The 17,859-nt window shown below is 34.6% G+C and overlaps 1 pseudogene; it reads right to left on the reverse strand.

Moving 5' to 3' along the window:
• Positions 1–1,186: 1,186 nt before the first annotated feature.
• Positions 1,187–17,410, reverse strand: LOC131073992 (uncharacterized; annotated as a pseudogene).
• Between the last annotated feature and the right edge of the window lie 449 nt (positions 17,411–17,859).

Genomic DNA, 17,859 nt, shown 5'->3' on the forward strand with positions numbered 1-17,859 from the left:
TATGAAGCTCTACAAGCCTACATATGAAGCTCTACTAACAAATCTTTTGGAGTTTCATGTGCACAAGGTGTGTTTGCTTCCAAAGTCAATTGCATTTGTCTTATTTATCTTTGTGAAAAAGCTATTACCCTAATTGGAGAGTTGATACTTAACTACTCATGGCCTGATCATGACTTCTCTCATTACTATAAGTTGACATTCATCCCCAACCCTTAGTTTTGAATGGAATTGTAGATAATCAAATTTTTCAAAACCAACATTATACACAAGCTGTCTAATACAAACACAAACATTAAAATATACAAAATATTTTATTATAAAAAAAATCACTTTTTTTATTACAAAACTAAATCATCATCGTAATTACTTTCTATTATTCATTGCCTTGATTTATCCTTCTCCGACTGAAATAGAGACTCCTAAATTAGAATAAAATTTGTGTCCTTATTTGACCTAGAATTCTTCCTATTACACCATCACAAATATACAGCCATTGACAAATCAAAATTAAGAGTATTATTTTTGATGAAAAAATATTTTTATATATATAAAATTCAGCAGAGCATTACCTTTGGGAAAGTCGATGGAAAGCCTCGAGTATGGTCCCCTCTTCGCCCATCACGAACCATGTCTCTTTCACTTCTACATCTTTCATGTCCTCCCAGGATGCCTTAATTTCGTATCGGTCTGACAGAAGCCAATCTGAACCTTGTGGAAAGATGCCCATCCATAGCCATGTTCCATTATCCAACTCGGTATGGAAACGATTACCTCTGTCCGTAGATATCCCGAAAAGTAAATTGGGATAGACATAATCTATAATAAAACCTATTAGGATGGCATTGGCGTTGGCAGAACTCTCCGGCCTCCTAAAGTTTAAGCCTCCGTTGGATTGGACCACATCTTTCAGAGGAAATGAGGTAAAGATGTTTTTCAGCGAGCCCACATCAATTACTGCTCTTGTGCATATAATCACTTCTCTTGGCCATTTCTGCACATTGTTTACAAAAGGCAGCACAAAATCAGATGCCTCATAATAAGAAATAGACTTTTATATTTCTAATTTAACTATTTTCTATTACCTGTATGTTACTGATGAATGGTTCAACAACTTGCATGTCATTTGCTACGACAACCAGCGACTTCAATCTCTCACAGTGCTCTAAGCCGATTATACAAGGGGCATTCGAGCGGGAATGTACTTCCAATTTCTCCAATAATGGCAACCGCTGTAAACCTGTTATCCTCTGACACATTCTCAAACCAAAAAATTTAAGAGAAGTTAATCCTATAAGACATGGAAGCCCATCTAATTCTGGGCGATCACTCATGTTCAACGTCTTCAGTGATCTGAGACTGTCTAAAACCTTCAATCTTTTCCAATTTGTGGCACTTTAGCAATTCAAAGTTGTTTAGAGAAGCTAATTCTGCAAGACTTGGAAGCTCATTTAATTCTGGACAGTCAATTATCTTGAGGTTCTTCAGTGATCGCAGACTTCCTAAACCTTCTAACTTCTCTAATTTTTGGCACTTTCTCAATTCAAAATTTTGGAGAGAAACTAATTTTGCAAGATTTGAAAACCCTTTTAATTCTTCGCAGTCACTTATCTTCAACTTCTTTAGTGATTGCAGACTTTCTAAATCTTTTATCTTCTTCAATCTGGGGCATTTTTCCAATACGAATTGTTCGAGGGAAGCTAATTTTGCAAGACTTGGAAGCCCATCTGATTCTGAACGATCAATTATCTTCAGGGTCTTCAATGATCGCAGACTTCCTAAACCTTCTACCTTCTCCAATTTGTGGCACTTTCTCAATTCAAAATTTTCAAGAGAAATTAATTTTTCGAGACTCGAAAGCCCATCTAATTCTTCACAATCATTTATCCTCAGCCTTTTTAGTGATGGCAAATTTTCTAAACCTTCTTTCTTTTCCAATTTGTGGCACTCTTTTAATTCAAATTCTTGAAGAGAAGTTGATTTTGCAAGACTCGGAAGCCCATCTAGACGGTCAATTATCTTCAGAGTCGTCAACGATAGCAGACTTCCTAAACCTTCTATCTTCACCAATTTGTAGCACTTTCTCAATTCAAAATTTTCAAGAGAACTTAATTTTGTAAGATTTGGAAGCCCATCTAATTCTTTACAGTCACTTATCTTCAGCTTCTTTAGTGAATGCAAACTTTCTAAACCTTCTATCTTCTTCAACTTGTTGCATTTTTTCAATACAAGTTCTTCAATAGATGTTAATTCTGTAAGACATGGAAGCCCATCTAATTCTGGACAGTCAATTATCTTCAGGTTCTTTAGTGATGGCACACTTCCTAAACCTTCTATCTTCTTCAATTTGTGGCACCTTCCCAATTCAAAATTTTCAAGAGAAATTAATTTTGTGAAACTTGAAAGCCCATCTAATTCTTGACAGTCACCTATCTTCAGCTTTTTTAGTGATTGCAAACTTTGTAAACCTTCTACCTTCCTCAATTTGTGGCACTTTCCCAATTCAAATGCTTTGAGAGAAGTTAATTCTTCCAGACTTGGAAACCAATCTAATTCTGCACGGTCAATTATCGTCAGGTTCTTCAATGATGAGAGACTTCCTAAACCTTCTAACTTCTCCAGTTTGTGGCACCTTTCCAATTCAAAATTTTTGAGAGAAATTAATTTTGCAAGACTTGGAAGCCCTTCTAATTTTTGACAATCACTTATCTTCAGCTTCTCTAGTGATTGCAAACTTTCTGAACCTTCTAGCTTCTTCAATTTGTGACACTTTCCCAATTCAAATTCTTTGAGAGAAGTTAATTCTGCAAGATTTGGAAGCCCATCTAATTCTGCACAATCACTTATTTTCAGGTTCTTTAGTGATGGGAGGCTTCCTAAACCTTCTATTTTCTGCAATTTGTGGCACTTTCTCAATTCAAAATTTTCTAAAGAAATTAATTTTGTAAGACTTGGAAGCCCATCTAATTCTTGACAATCACTTATCTTCAGCTTCTTTAGTGATTGTAAATTTTGTAGATCTTCTATCTTCTTCAATTTGTGGCACTTTCGCAATTCAAATTCTTTGAGAGAAGTTAATTTTGCAAGACTTGAAAGCCCATCTAATTCTGCACAGTCACTCATCTTCAGCTTCTTTAGTGATAGTAAACCTTGTAAACCTTCTACCTTCTTCAATTTGTGGCACTTTTTCAACTCAAATTCTTTGAGAGAAGTTAATTCTGCAAGATTTGGAAGCCCATCCAATTCTGCACAATCACTTATTTTCAGGTTTTTTAGTGATGGGAGGCTTCCTAAACCTTCTATTTTCTGCAATTTGTGGCACTTTCCCAATTCAAAATTTTCTAAAGAAATTAATTTTGTAAGACTTGAAGCCCATCTAATTCTTGACAATCACTTATCTTCAGCTTCTTTAGTGATTGTAAATTTTGTAGACCTTCTATCTTCTTCAATTTGTGGCACTTTCCCAATTCAAATTCTTTGAGAGAAGTTAATTTTGCAAGACTTGAAAGCCCATCTAATTCTGCACAGTCACTCATCTTCAGCTTCTTTAGTGATAGTAAACCTTGTAAACCTTCTACCTTCTTCAATTTGTGGCACTTTTCCAACTCAAATTCTTTGAGAGAAGTTAATTCTGCAAGATTTGGAAGCCCATCCAAGTCTGCACAATCACTTATTATCAGGTTCTTTAGTGATGGGAGGCTTCCTAAACCTTCTATTTTCTGCAATTTGTGGCACTTTCCCAATTCAAAATTTTCTAAAGAAATTAATTTTGTAAGACTTGGAAGCCCATCTAATTCTTGACAATCACTTATCTTCAGCTTCTTTAGTGATTGTAAATTTTGTAGACCTTCTATCTTCTTCAATTTGTGGCACTTTCCCAATTCAAATTCTTTGAGAGAAGTTAATTTTGCAAGACTTGAAAGCCCATCTAATTCTGCACAGTCACTCATCTTCAGCTTCTTTAGTGATAGTAAACCTTGTAAACCTTCTACCTTCTTCAATTTGTGGCACTTTTCCAACTCAAATTCTTTGAGAGAAGTTAATTTTGCAAGACTTGGAAGCCCATCTAATTCTGGACATGCCCTTATCTTCAGCATATTCATTGATCTTAAACATTCTAAACTTCCCATCTTCTCCAATTTGCAGCATTCTAGCAATTCAAAGTTGTTTAGCGAGGTTAATTTTGCAAGACTGGGAAGCCCATTAATTTCTGCACAGTCATCTATCTTGAGTGTTTCCAGTGATATCAGATTTTCTAGACCTTCCATCTTCTCTAATTTGTGACATTTTTTCAACTCAAATTGTTTTAGACAAATTAATCCTGCAAGACTTGGAAGGCCATCTAATTCTGTACAATAATCCAACTTGAGCATTTTCAGTGAGCTGAGATGATGTAAACTTTCTATCTTCTTCACTTTGTTGCACTTCTTCAATTCAATTTTTTTTAGAGAAGTTAACTCTGCAAAACTCGGAAGGGTTTCCAAATTTGAACAGTCATCTATCATGAGTGTCTCCAATGACCTCAGGCTTTCCAAACCTTCTATCTTCTTCAAATTGTGACATTTTATCAAAAAAAATTTCTTTAGAGAAATTAATTCTCCAAGACCTGGAAGCCCATCTAATTCTGGACAGTTATCTATCATGAGCTTCTCCAGTGATGTCAGTCTTTTTAAACTTTCTATCTTCAATTTGTGGCAATTTGTAAATTCAATATTTTTTAGAGAAGAGACTTTTAGAAAACTTGGAAGCGCCTCTAACTCTGGACAATAACTTATCTCAAGCTCCTCCAATGATGTCAAATGATCTATTCTTTCTATATTCTCCCATTTGTTGCACTTTCGCAATGTAATTTTTCTTAGAGAAGTTAACTCTGCAAGATCGGGGAGCTCATCTAACTCTATAGTCAGCTCCCGCAATGATCTCAACTCTTGTAGACCTGCTAGATCGGGGAGCTCATCTAACTCTATGGTCAGCTCCCGCAATGATCTCAACTCTTGTAGACCTGCTATTTTCTTCACTTTGCTGCTGCCTTTCAATGTGAAAGTTTCCAATGACGCCAATTCGGCAAAACATGGAAGCCCGTCTATCTCTTCACAATACTCTATAGACAGAATTTTAAGGTTTTTTAGGCGACGGACACCCCTGATGTCCTTCAGAACTTTACACTCGTAAACATATAAGCTCTTCAATGTTGCCGGCAGGGTTTCTATCTTCCTTAAATCCTCATTAAAATAAAGGCTAAGAGTTTCAAGAAAGGGACAACAGTCTCCACAAATTGAAATCTTGGACACTTTCGTGTTTTCTAGGTATATCATCTTGAGCATGCACCCTGACCCATAACTCAACTCGCTGATTGGGGTGTTCAATATTTTCAGACTTTGAAGATGGATAAATATTTGTGGTAAATACTTCACTCCTGAGTTGGCTATATATAAATTTCTTAAGAAATTAAGATGCTCCAATGAATCCGGTAAAGATTCCAACTTCTCACAACCTCGAATATTTAGTGTAGTTAAAGAGAGCAAATTCCCAAGACGGGTAGGTAAAGATTCCAACTTCTCACAACCCTGAATATTTAGTGTAGTCAAAGAGAGCAAATTCCCAAGACGGGTAGGTAAAGATTCCAACTTCTCACAACCTTGGATGCTTAGTGTAGTTAAGGACGACAAATTCCCAATACAGGCTGGCAAGGTGGTCAAGAAGTGACTCCCCATCCCCAACTCAGTCAACTTGGTTAGCTGAAAGATATTAGCTGGCAGATCCCTCAAACTGGTACTTCCTAAATAGAGCTTTGTTAAGGAAGTCATTTCTGGAAGATGCAACTCTTCCAATTCCCTGCATCCTTGAAGATTCAAATATGCTAGCTTTGTCATGTTTTCCAAAATGTGTGACCCTGGCTTGATGGTGAGCTCATAACAGTAGCTTAAATTGAGATATTCCAAGAGTGTCAACTTCTTACAAGAATCTGGCAACATCTTCAACGTGGTGCAAAAAGTCAAATCTAGGTGTTGTAGATTGGTCAACATGCCGAAATTACTCGGCAGGTATGACAGATTTTCACACATTTTTATCTCCAGGTGCTCCAGCGAGTGGAGATTACAAAATTCTTCTGGGAGGCCGCTCAATGTATCATAGGAATTCGAAGGCAATTCCGCTATTGAGATCTTTTTCAAATTTTTGAGATGTGCTATTGACCTTGGAAATCCTTGGAAACTGCTGAAAAGCTTAATAACCAACTCTTCTAACTGGAAAGGAGCCTGCAGCCAATTTTTTTAAAGAATTTAACATATATAACATTAATAAAAAATAAATCTGTTTAACATTTTATAAAAATAAAATCATAAAGCAAGATACCTACATCCGCATCACGTTCCCACAAATCTTCTAATCTCTGAGGTCCATAGAATTCTAAAATTCTTAATTTTTTCAATGAAAGCCACGATGGTAGATTTTGGTGCTCAAATCTATTACACTGGAGACAGAGCAGTTCTCTAGATAGTTCCCTACGTTCCTCATTAATAAAATCTCCATTACCAACAAAAATCTTCAATCCAAGTGAGCCGGGCGGGAGGCTACGCTCTCCTTGATTTGTGTTTATTATGATGTCTCCTTGCCGGGTGTAACAGTTGTCACCAAATACGTTTGCCATTCCTCGGATTCGTACTGCTTCCTGAATAAACCAAAGTAATAATCAGAAATATTTTAAAGCAATAGAGTTGACTAGTACGGAGGAGCTTGTTCGCCATGATTAATAAAGCCATGAATGAAAGCACGGACTTCACCTGTTGAGGCTGAATCTCGATAATCTGCTGTTTAGACCAAAGACGATAAGGTGACTGTTGATTGGCAATCTCCCTTCCCATATCTCTCAAATGATCATGCATTCTTATGAGATTCTTCTCGTCCAGGTCAACAAGACATTTATTCAGAAGCCTTTGCCAACCGTGCAGACCATTCCACTCTGATCCGTCCCATACTGCAATGGCTCTACTGCTTGTCCATCCAATAAAGAAACATGCTACATCCAAAAACATCTCTTTCTCTTCTCTATCTAAAGCATCATAGCTTATTTTGAGCCTCAGTTTGATGTCGTCTGGCACTAGTCTGGACAATTTGTCCAATTGAGACTGCCAATATTTTTTGCTAGACTCCCCACAGAGCAGACTCCCTAGGACCTTCAGTGACAAAGGCAAACCATGGCAAGCATTTATGAAACTTTTAACAAGATCCTCGAATCCCAAAAAAGGAGAGGGTTGTCCGAATGCATGCCAACAAAAAAGGTGGTCGGCATGAGCGTCATTCAGTGTTCTCATTTGATATTTAGTGGAGATACCCCCTGCTTTAAGGACACTCAACTCTCGTGTGGTCACAATGATCAAACTTCCGTGGCCAAGGCTGTCTCTTGCTGGCAATAGAGCATCTAATTGGTCTGTATGATCTACATCATCTAGAACGATCAGCACAGGCACAGATTTCAAACTGTCTTTTAGAATCTCTTTGCCTTTGTCTACATTTTTAAAATCCTTGCTTTTAAGATCAAGGTCCTCCAGAAGCTCCTTTTGTTTCTCATGTAATCGGTTGTTCTTTGCAGCTTCACGAACATCGGAAAGAAAACTTGACTTAGCAAAGGTCGAGCAATTTTTGTTATATAGTCTCTTTGCAAGGGTGGTTTTGCCCATGCCACCCATTCCGTAGATTCCCACAATTTGTATTGGCCCAGAAGATTGAAGTGCAATCTTCTCATGAAAGTCTTTTTCAGTTTCATCCAAACCCACGGGATGCTTGGCAACATCTAACCGATCCTTCTTCAATTCTGTTAGTACACGATTCACCACATTCATCACCGCTTGCTCTTGGTCACTGAAGAATGAACATGTGGAACACCATTAAATAAACGGAACAAAATGAGAATAAAACGAACAGAAATGGATGCTAGGGAAGATATGTTTTTAATGAAGATTTTATATTATTCACAAATTCTTTTATGGTTTTTTTGGGCTGTTTTTTTTTTTTCAAGAAGTACAAGTTTTTAATTTTTAATTTTTGGATTAGTATGCTTTGCAATATTCTCTGGATAACATTTAATTATTATAACTACACAGGCATACTTCGTCATTTTTCACTTGCAGATTTCATATATAACCATCAATATTATTGTTTTTGTGTAAAAAATTAAAAAACATTTAATATATATTTTTAATTTACAACATATTTTAAAAATAAGTTAATTTTGAAATAAAATAATTTTAATGTAAATAAATTAGTTATTAAATAATTTTAAGTGAATTTAAAAATTTATCCTTATATTTTCAGTCTAGATGAATTTAAGCAAATAAAATAATTTAAGATTATTATTTTTTAATATATTTAAAATATCTATATTTTGTATTTAATTTTTCTAATTACTAAGATTTTTAATAATTTTTTAAACTACTAAGATGTCTTAAATACATCTATTGAACTTATTTTATTTACTAAAGAGTTATTTCATTTAGTACATATACATATAAATTTTCATTTTCATTTATTCATCAATATATTATTTAACATCAAGAAAAAACCAAAACACAACCAACATAAAAATAAAAATAAAAATGTAACTAGGGGAAGAGCACAATATTTGAGCATGTACCAATTGTTGTGAGGGTTGTTGATAACTTTTGTTCCGAAAATTGAACAAATTAAACCTATTGTTTGAAACATAAAATATCAATTTTTGTTAGGAAATGTACCGATAGTTGTTAGGAAATGTACTAATATTGTAAAAAGTAACCAATCAGGTGATGCCATATCAGCTGCACAACTATTGGGGCCTCTTTTGCATGCCTATTGGTCTCACTTTTTTTGGGCTGTTTTGGACACCTTGGCAAAAAGCATGCTGATGTGGCACCATACTTGATGATGTGGTGCTGAAAGCTCAGTTATAAGTAGGGGACTTGCCAAGTAAGCTACTGTAAAAAATTGGGAGTGATTTGGAGTGATTTGAAATTTTCACGTAAGATGTTAGGGCGCTCAACTACTGGTGCTCTTCCCCTACATAATTATATTTTTAAATAATAATATAGTAAAAACAAAACAAAAATAATTATTGGAATAGTGAAGAGCAATTTTTTTCAAAAAATAAAATAAAATTTATATACAAAAGTAAAATATATCTTGAATTATTTCATTTACTTAAGAAGATATTTCTTTAAAATTATTTTAAAATATTTTAGTTTATTTTAAGAACATTTCTCTTTAATTAAGAATTATTTGAAAAATTATTTTTATTTAAATAAAAGTTATTTTATTTTATTGCCTCAAAGTTTTTAATATTACAAATTTGTGGCAAGGGAAAAACTGACCTCCTTATGTTTATATTGTCATCGACACCAACACAAAGAGCTTCCAGAAGCCACTTTCCAAGTGACTAATAGTAGAAGGGAGGGAGGAATTGTTTGGTCAATTAGAGTTTTATTTAAAGAAAATAGTAAATATTATATTTATACATGTATGTGTCAATATTAAGTATTATTATTTGTTAAGGGTTTTTATATTCACAAAGATTCCATGCTGCTACTCTTAGTGCAATTATATATGTATAAAAGTTGAATATGCTATTTTTTTAATTATGTTGATTATATTTCTAATTTTATAGTTCTATTTTTTAATATATGTTAGTCGTATTTTGGTTTTATGCATATGGTAGAATGTTCTTAGACATAATCAATATTTACAAGTAATTAAACTAATCAATATTTACAAATAATTAAACTAGGTTAATGCAAGCACAAAAAAATATGCTAGCAATCGTTACATTGAATAGGTTTCAGGAAACTCATGTGATAGGTCTTGACCATTGGCCCTCACAAATACATACAATCTTTGGATTTTTTAAACAAAATAGTTGATCAAAAGTCAATCTCTCTTCTTTCTCATTCCTTGTATATATCATACTTATCTTTCTTTCTCTATCATTCTATCAACCTCCCTATCTCCCTCTTTATCTCTCTCTTTCCCCTTCTCTATATATCTTTGTCTCCTCCATCTCTCTTTTTCTCCTTTTCTCTCATTGCCCCTCTCTCTCTCTCTATATTCCTTGTCCCTAATTTCCCTTTTTTGTCACTAATCTCTCTTTCTATCTCTCATTTGCTCTCTCTCTCTTTTTCTCTTCCTCTCCCTATCAATCCCCCTCTCTATATAGATATCTTTCATTCTCTATCTCTTCAATTCTCACTCTAGCTATTTTTTGCTCCCTCTATTCCTCTCCATCTCCCTACTGTGTGTGCGTGTGTCCAACTTTTCTATTTTTCCTTTCTCCTTGTCTTTGCCCCTCTCACGCTTTCTTTTCTCACTCATTCTATTGGTAATTAAGGTGTCAAATTTGACAAAAAAAAATTATTTAACACATGTTGTCAACTTTTTTTGACATTATTATAATTATTTTATTTTATTTATCTCAAATGAAAATGGGGCATGGGATTTCGAGTTGGTATCATATGCCATGTGTTTCTTCTTTGCAAGGTGTTGTAGGAACCATTTAATTTTGTCATCTTAGCAAATTATCATGATGCGTCTAACAGAGGGGGCTAATAATAACCTATAAAAGGATCTTTTAAACAAAGCATGTTATGACAAGTTACAATAGATTATTGACAAGGTGGGAGTTAAAAAATATTATTGGAGGTTCCACATGTGTGAGGAGAATGAGAATTTGTGCCTCCACTTTAGAAGCTATTTTTGGGTATGTATGACCATTTTAGCCCCTAGTTTTGGTCCATGGTATTAGCACTTCATTCATAATACCATTTGTGGTATCTTGTATTGTATTTACATATATATTTAAGCTTTGGGATAGTGTTTCATATGTTGAGAATTTAAAAGTACATACGTGCTATCAAAATATTGTTGAATGTTGGTGAGTTGCTCTTGAAAATATTTACATTGCAAGTATATTGTAATCTTGTTTTAGATTTGATAATACATTGTGCACTTTGAAGTGTGGGATTTTTTCTCTTGAAAGCATTTTCACCATGTAAATCACCACATGTTAATTTTTATTGCTTGTGGCTAATTTCTATATGTTTTTGTATCAATTATGTAATTACTAGATCACCTTCGAAAATTTTATGCATATCACCCATCTCAAGATTAGTGTAAGAATTTGTTTCTAGTACTCTAATTTTGGTTTCAGTTGTTAGTTGTTGGATTTTATGAACTAACCTAGTTTGAGTGGGAGCTTCTGCAAAAGATAGTTTGTGATCTCGTGCAAGAATTATAAAATGGATAACAACCTTCTGTTTTGAACACTTAAGAAGCTATATCCAATTCTTCTTTCTATCTTAGATGTTAAAGTTTTCAGGACATAACACTAGAGCATTTAGAATTTAACATTTATCAAATTCAAAGGACATAAAAATTGTCATATTTTCAACCTATATGATTTTTTCCCCTTGTTTAAAATGAGGAAATGCTAAGTTCCTTTAAGGTATAAAAGTAATTGATGATTCATATACTACATTTTTAAGCACAAGAAAACTTTGTATAAGGTATAGATTAATTCAAGAGAACTTGGAGTGCACTAGGACGTTCATTATTAGCTATTATAGTTCATCTTGGTAAGGTATATATTTATGAAAGCATTTGTTTTCTAAATGTTTATAGTGAATGGAATAGCTTGATTTTTCAAATAATATAGTAAGTATATAAATTATGACATTTTAAAAAACTAATTCTTTTATCCTCTCTCTCCTTATTGTGCTTATATCTAATATCACTGAGTCTCTAGGCATTTTATTAATTAACTCTATCTTATTTTTTGTTTATATATTTTATGGTATATAGATTCAATCTAGAGCTAGCTCCTACATTTCATAGAGCTCATAGTGAATTTACACTCCTCCTGTGCAATATTTATGATAGAAACTTTATGCAACTTTGGGCAGTTCTTTTTTTGACATATGTCGTGGTGTAATTTTTTTTTAAATGGTTTAAATTTGTTGACAACAATACTACCATAGTCAAGAATCAAGGGAAGTTTGCAAGGAAATGTAATCAAGATATAAATAGACAAACAATATATTAATTAGAATTTGGACTCTTTAATTAAGGATTCATGGCTATCTTTATGCTTTAAAAGCTGCCAATCATGTTGTCCACTCATTTTGATAGAAGAAAATGAACAAAACTATCAAGAAAAAAAAACCTTTGTCAATTAAGTATTCACACAGATGCCACTTGTAAAGTAGATTAACGACGATGAATGATGAGGATTTGTATAAAAATTAAAAAGTGACTTATATTTTATTTAAAAGGTCATAAGTGATAGAATAAACTATCACTAGACCCAAGGTTGGGAATTGTGAGTGAAAATGAATTCTTTTACAACTTTGAGGGAATAATAAAGAGAAAGAAAATAATATTATATTTTTATCTTCAAAAGTTTTGGTTAAGTAGAACAAAAGAAGGGCCAAAACCTATTAGATAGCAACCAAAGAGACAAACATATCAAGTCTCACAAGGAGTGAGGCTAAGACAACACCACTAAAATGTAAGAGAACAAAAACACCAAAGACATACTAAAAGCAATAGAAACATAAGAAGACCATAACTACAAGCAGCCACAAAGTAGTTGGTTAGAAGCTAGCAATGAATAAAATTTAAAATTGAAAAGCTTCAAAGATCTTTGTTTTTAATTCATTTCACAATTATTATCAAAATCAAACCCCAAATGGATGAGATTAGAAAAGCCACCTAAACACAATGAGGAGGATAAATTATTTTCATTACTAGAGGACAATGAGCCAAAAGGAGGAACAAGAAGCATAGCCTCGATAAGGCCATCACATTTCTCTTTAAAAAAGAAGTCATTTTTGTCTACAAAATGACAATCTCCAACACCCATCTCCAAAGTAGGGGTGAAAGGGACGTACAAATTGTTAGTTTGTGATCAACCAAGGAAAAGCTACACAACAATGACATGTCTTGTCGTATGACAACTATATCACCTCACAAGGGATCCCTCGTAATCAATCTATTGAACCCATTCACCAAGATTAAAAGAAAGCGTGATCAAGAATGGGAGTTGCTTGTCAACTACAATGTTGATGCAAAATTTAACATTTATATTCTTTCTAGATTTGATCATACCATCAAACATTATGAGATCACCGAAAGAGCAAGTTGCGGCTATCCAAACATCATTGTACGAATATTCTAATGACAGGATAGGAAGTCTAACCCACACTAGTACTATTTGGATCCAAGGCTCTTGCTTGACAAACCTATTTCCCACCTCGTGAGAAAAAATGGAATTTTCTAAAAATCCAAAGACAACCTTTTAGGGTTTGAGGACAATCATCAGTAAGAGAAAAACATAATAAAGAAGCCAGAAGGAAGAATAGAAATCTCTAGCTTGTCATTTATTTCCCACTTCCTCCTCACCCATGATCAAAACCTATTTGCATTAGGCCTAGCAACCAAATGCTTCCTTGCTAGAGCATTCACCTACTTTAAGGTAGAATTATAAAAAAATGTTAGAAATATAAATACATCCTCCTTTTGTGAACACAAATAGTGTTGGGAGGAGATATAGGCCCATCTATAGCACAGACTTATGGATAGGGAGCACTTCTAAATGTCAGGCCACAAAGATGCCCATGTCTAATCAAGATCCACCACCACTGGAACAAGGGAGGCCACACTAGGAGCGAGAAAAATCATTAAGCCCCCATCAAAACCTAAACCAACCTTACATAAAACATTCTTGTTCACAAGGGAAGGAAAGAGGAAGAAGCCTCTCTTAAGGCCCTAACCAAATGAGGCAAAAGAGCCCAAAAATTCATCCTCCAAAACCCTTAATGAATTCAATATGCCCATCATTTTTTTGGAGGAAGTAGAATGGTCTGCAAGAATCCAACTAGAGGTCTAACAATTTAATGTACTCCTCAATAGCTAGAGGATTACCTCAACCGTCAAAAATAGAGTCTTCCTTATCCCCATCATTATCACCCTCTCCTTCTGAGCACTCAGCCTAGAAACACATCCTTGAGAAACTCCATCGAATCTAGCCCACGCATGAATGTTTTGGAGGAAGAAAAAGAGTCAATGCTTCCACAAGCATCCATCTAGAGGTCTAATAGTTTAATGTCATCCTCAAAAGCTAAAGGAATACCCTAGCCATTAGAAATAGAATCTTTGACACCACCATCCTCATCACCCCCTCCTTCTAGGCACTCCTCACTCCTGCTTGATGCTCATTCAAACACATTGCTCTTCTTTCTCTTCCCACTCTACATCACACTTTGAAGGGTGATTGTTGTCAGATTGTTGATGATTTGATCTATAAGTCTCAAATCCCTAAGGCTTGGTAATCTCTCAAGCATCAAGGGTGTCAATCCTGATATAACCACAAACCTCTCTTTAGGTAGGGTAGCTAAGGACCGCTGATTAAGGTGGGTAATACCTTCTTCACTTTTGGCTCTAAAAGAGAAAAAAGTGGGTTCCCTAAGATGTTGGGTTGATGATAAAACACATTTAAAAACTCCCTTAATTTAAACTATGCCCAAATCAAAATGTATCCCGATATTGGTGTCACACTATACTTATGTGCTAGTTCGAACATATAAGGATAAGCATCTTATAAACAAATATCCTACCATATGAGCATCAAAGAATGCATTTTATAACAATCCCTTATGTTGTTATGCACATTCAAACATGGTAAAAAAACACAACGAATTAATGAAACTAACGAATGTTTAACTTGAATGACATTTTGAGTGCGTTGAAGATATGAGAGAGAAAAACAAGTGATAAAACAATGCTTATACCTAGTTGGAAGTCTCTAAAATTATATAGAACATGCAATAAATGGAACTGGACGATGATACCTTAATCAAGATACCACAAAAGACTATGTGATTTGAAATGCATAAGCAAGATAGGCTCTACATAAACAATCATAACAATAATGAATATTTGTAAAATATTAAGTGAATTTACTTAATAATCCTTGAATATTCAAATACACTTCCTTGTTATGTTGAAAAAGATACGATACAATATCATCATAGGGATTTTATAAACATCCACATGAGAAACTAAGCAACATTAGCCAAAAATGCAACTAAACATTCAAGGAGACATTCAACTAAGGTTGATTCAAACATATTACAATGGTCACAAATGCTTATCAAAAAATTTCACATGTACCAATAGTCGACCACTTTTTAGCTTTTTTGATCCATAATTGGCCTATTTGTGCACAACTACTAGGACATTTGTCCACAGGTCCTGTCAATTTTGAGTGGACAGTTACTAAAACATCTTTAAGTAGGTATCGGGCGACACTTTGAAATGTGTACTTTTTGACCTTTGTGTGCATAAATGATTCCACAGTGTGTGTTATTACTACCTAGAAGCTAGAACATTAGCTATAAGCAACTAAGTTGCATGTTAAGACAACCATAAAAAAATTGTCGAAAATGCAATGTACCATTTACAATCTGTGGATACGCAAAATTAACTATAACCACTACTAGTACGTTTCCCCTAGATATTTAAAAAATATATCTTTTACACAATTTAAAAAAAATATATACTAATAATGAATTATAGCTAATGTGATTCAAAATATTAATATTAAAAATTACTAATACACTTAAATTGAAAAATACTGGCAATCGATCTATTTTTTATTATTCATTGTAATTGTAAGTTGATAATTGTCGATACTATTTAAAGATACCTCCACAAAAATTTAAGATCTAGAACATGTGCGCTTGTTGACCAGCATTATTGCGACTGTTAACGGATAGAATTTGAAGCACGTAGTTTTATGCGATAACTACCATAGATTATGATGTACTAGACATCAAACGTATACCGTATTTTAATTTTGGAATCAATTTGAGTACTAGGCTTAATTTTCCATTCAGTGGAGTGGCTATCCATACATAAATTTTTATGTTGTACATAATTTGTCCTGAACATCACAAGCAATTAAGCAAAGCAACTAGGTGTTTTGACTCTAATTCAGCTGGGGTGAGATATTATTTTTATCTGACAACTAAAAGGAACAGAGTTAATGCTGATGCAAAACGAGAAGAACCCTCAAAAAATAAACACGCAAAGAAGGTTTGTTAAGCTAAGCAGAAGGAGAAAGATTATTTTACACTTACCCCTGATTATTAATGGGCTCGCCAGTGTAGAAGGAAGTTTTTCTGAGTGCCAACTTCCAGCTTTGAAGCTGTTCTGAGCTGTATCTGCTCAGGTAGAATAACAGACAAGCAGTACAATAGAACAAACTTAACTATGATATATGACAAATAAAAAAGAGAAAATAGTAATAATATATATTTTTACTTTACTTAATTAATATTTAGGGTGAAACAGGGCATCTAACAGGAGTGGTATTTGAGGTATACCTGCTCTTCATTTCACGCTTGGAGAGGGCATCTGCGTAGATTCCTTTTCCTTCGATTGCCCATCTTAGATCAGAGGGCTCCACACGATAGAAAATAGGGATAAATTTGATGCCGGTTTGCAGCATAAACGCCAGCTCAGCCAAACACCAAGGAGAGTGTGCATAATTCTCAGAAAAAATGGCTATGTGAATAGAAGCACTACGCATTGCTTCTTCTAAAGTACTAGGGAAAAAATCTCCAAGCTCCAGTTCATTTTTGTCTAAGAAAACTCTGAGTCCAGTATCACCTAATCTGTCATAGATTCTGTTGGCCACTGTGTATTTAGAATCTCCTCCATGATGATTTATAAAGACATCGTACGGCAGATGCTTCATTCCAGATGAGGATTCAGCAGACGAAGAAGCAGTAGCAGGAGCAGGTGAGGGGATTTTGAGGCCATCAAAAGCAGAAGTAGGTGGGGTGATTGTTAGGGCATCAAAAGAAGAAGTAGGTGGGGGGATTCTTAGGGCATCGAAAGCATGTAGAATGGGATACGCTTGTTGTCCAGATGCAACAGTAGAAGCAGGTAGGGCACTTCTTAGGCCATCAAAAGCATTTCTTCGGCCATACTTGGGCTGTCCACCGGGGTTGGAAGAGGCTGCCATTATGATTGGAAAAAAGAAGATTGCTGATAAACGCGGCTTGAGAGATTTGAAATGCTTGACAGGCTAAACCTGAGGCGAACGAAAACCTGGAAAATACAAAATGGGTAAATCTGGGTTTATTGCAGAAATACTTGAAAAACAGAAGGCTAAACTAGTGGTAGTGTTATGATGCAGAGAACGGAGTTGAATTGAATATAACCTAATAACCAATGAAGAAAGCAGGGAGCAGAAGGCGTGGCAGAGAATGAGTGGATAATATTTGTTGGGGATAAGCACAAGAACAGTGTACTGTGCCCACTTTTATTTCTGTTTCCCCCACTTCGCCCACTAAACCACGTGAAGTGTAGTGTGTACAAATGAAGAATGAAGAGAAGGATGGAAGTGGGGTCATGGTGAAAAGACTTGAATGGATAGATATGCAGGGTCAAAAGCATCTTCAAACGCGTTCAATAAAAGCACCTTCATAAACATCTTCGCCGTGTGAAATCCGTGTTGAAAAAGTCATATTGTACTGTCAGAGTTATAATAAAAAATGGGACTATGTACGACGACAGGAATCTCATCATTGTCCTTTGAAACGCAACTGTGCTTTTTTTACGTTTACTTTCGTTCATTTCATAATTACAACGTGTTAACGTTAATTGTTTTGTTTTGTCTGAATTTACCTGCTTTGTTTTTAGATTTTATAATTTTTTATTTTTTTTATTTATAGGGGAAAAGCATTGATAGTGGATCCCCTTCTAGTAGCAGTGCATTCTTTGTGTATCCAACCCCTCAATTATCAATTTAAAGGAGGGATGATAATGAAAAGC

Source organism: Cryptomeria japonica, chromosome 9, assembly GCF_030272615.1.
Source record: "Cryptomeria japonica chromosome 9, Sugi_1.0, whole genome shotgun sequence".
Taxonomy (NCBI): domain Eukaryota; kingdom Viridiplantae; phylum Streptophyta; class Pinopsida; order Cupressales; family Cupressaceae; genus Cryptomeria; species Cryptomeria japonica.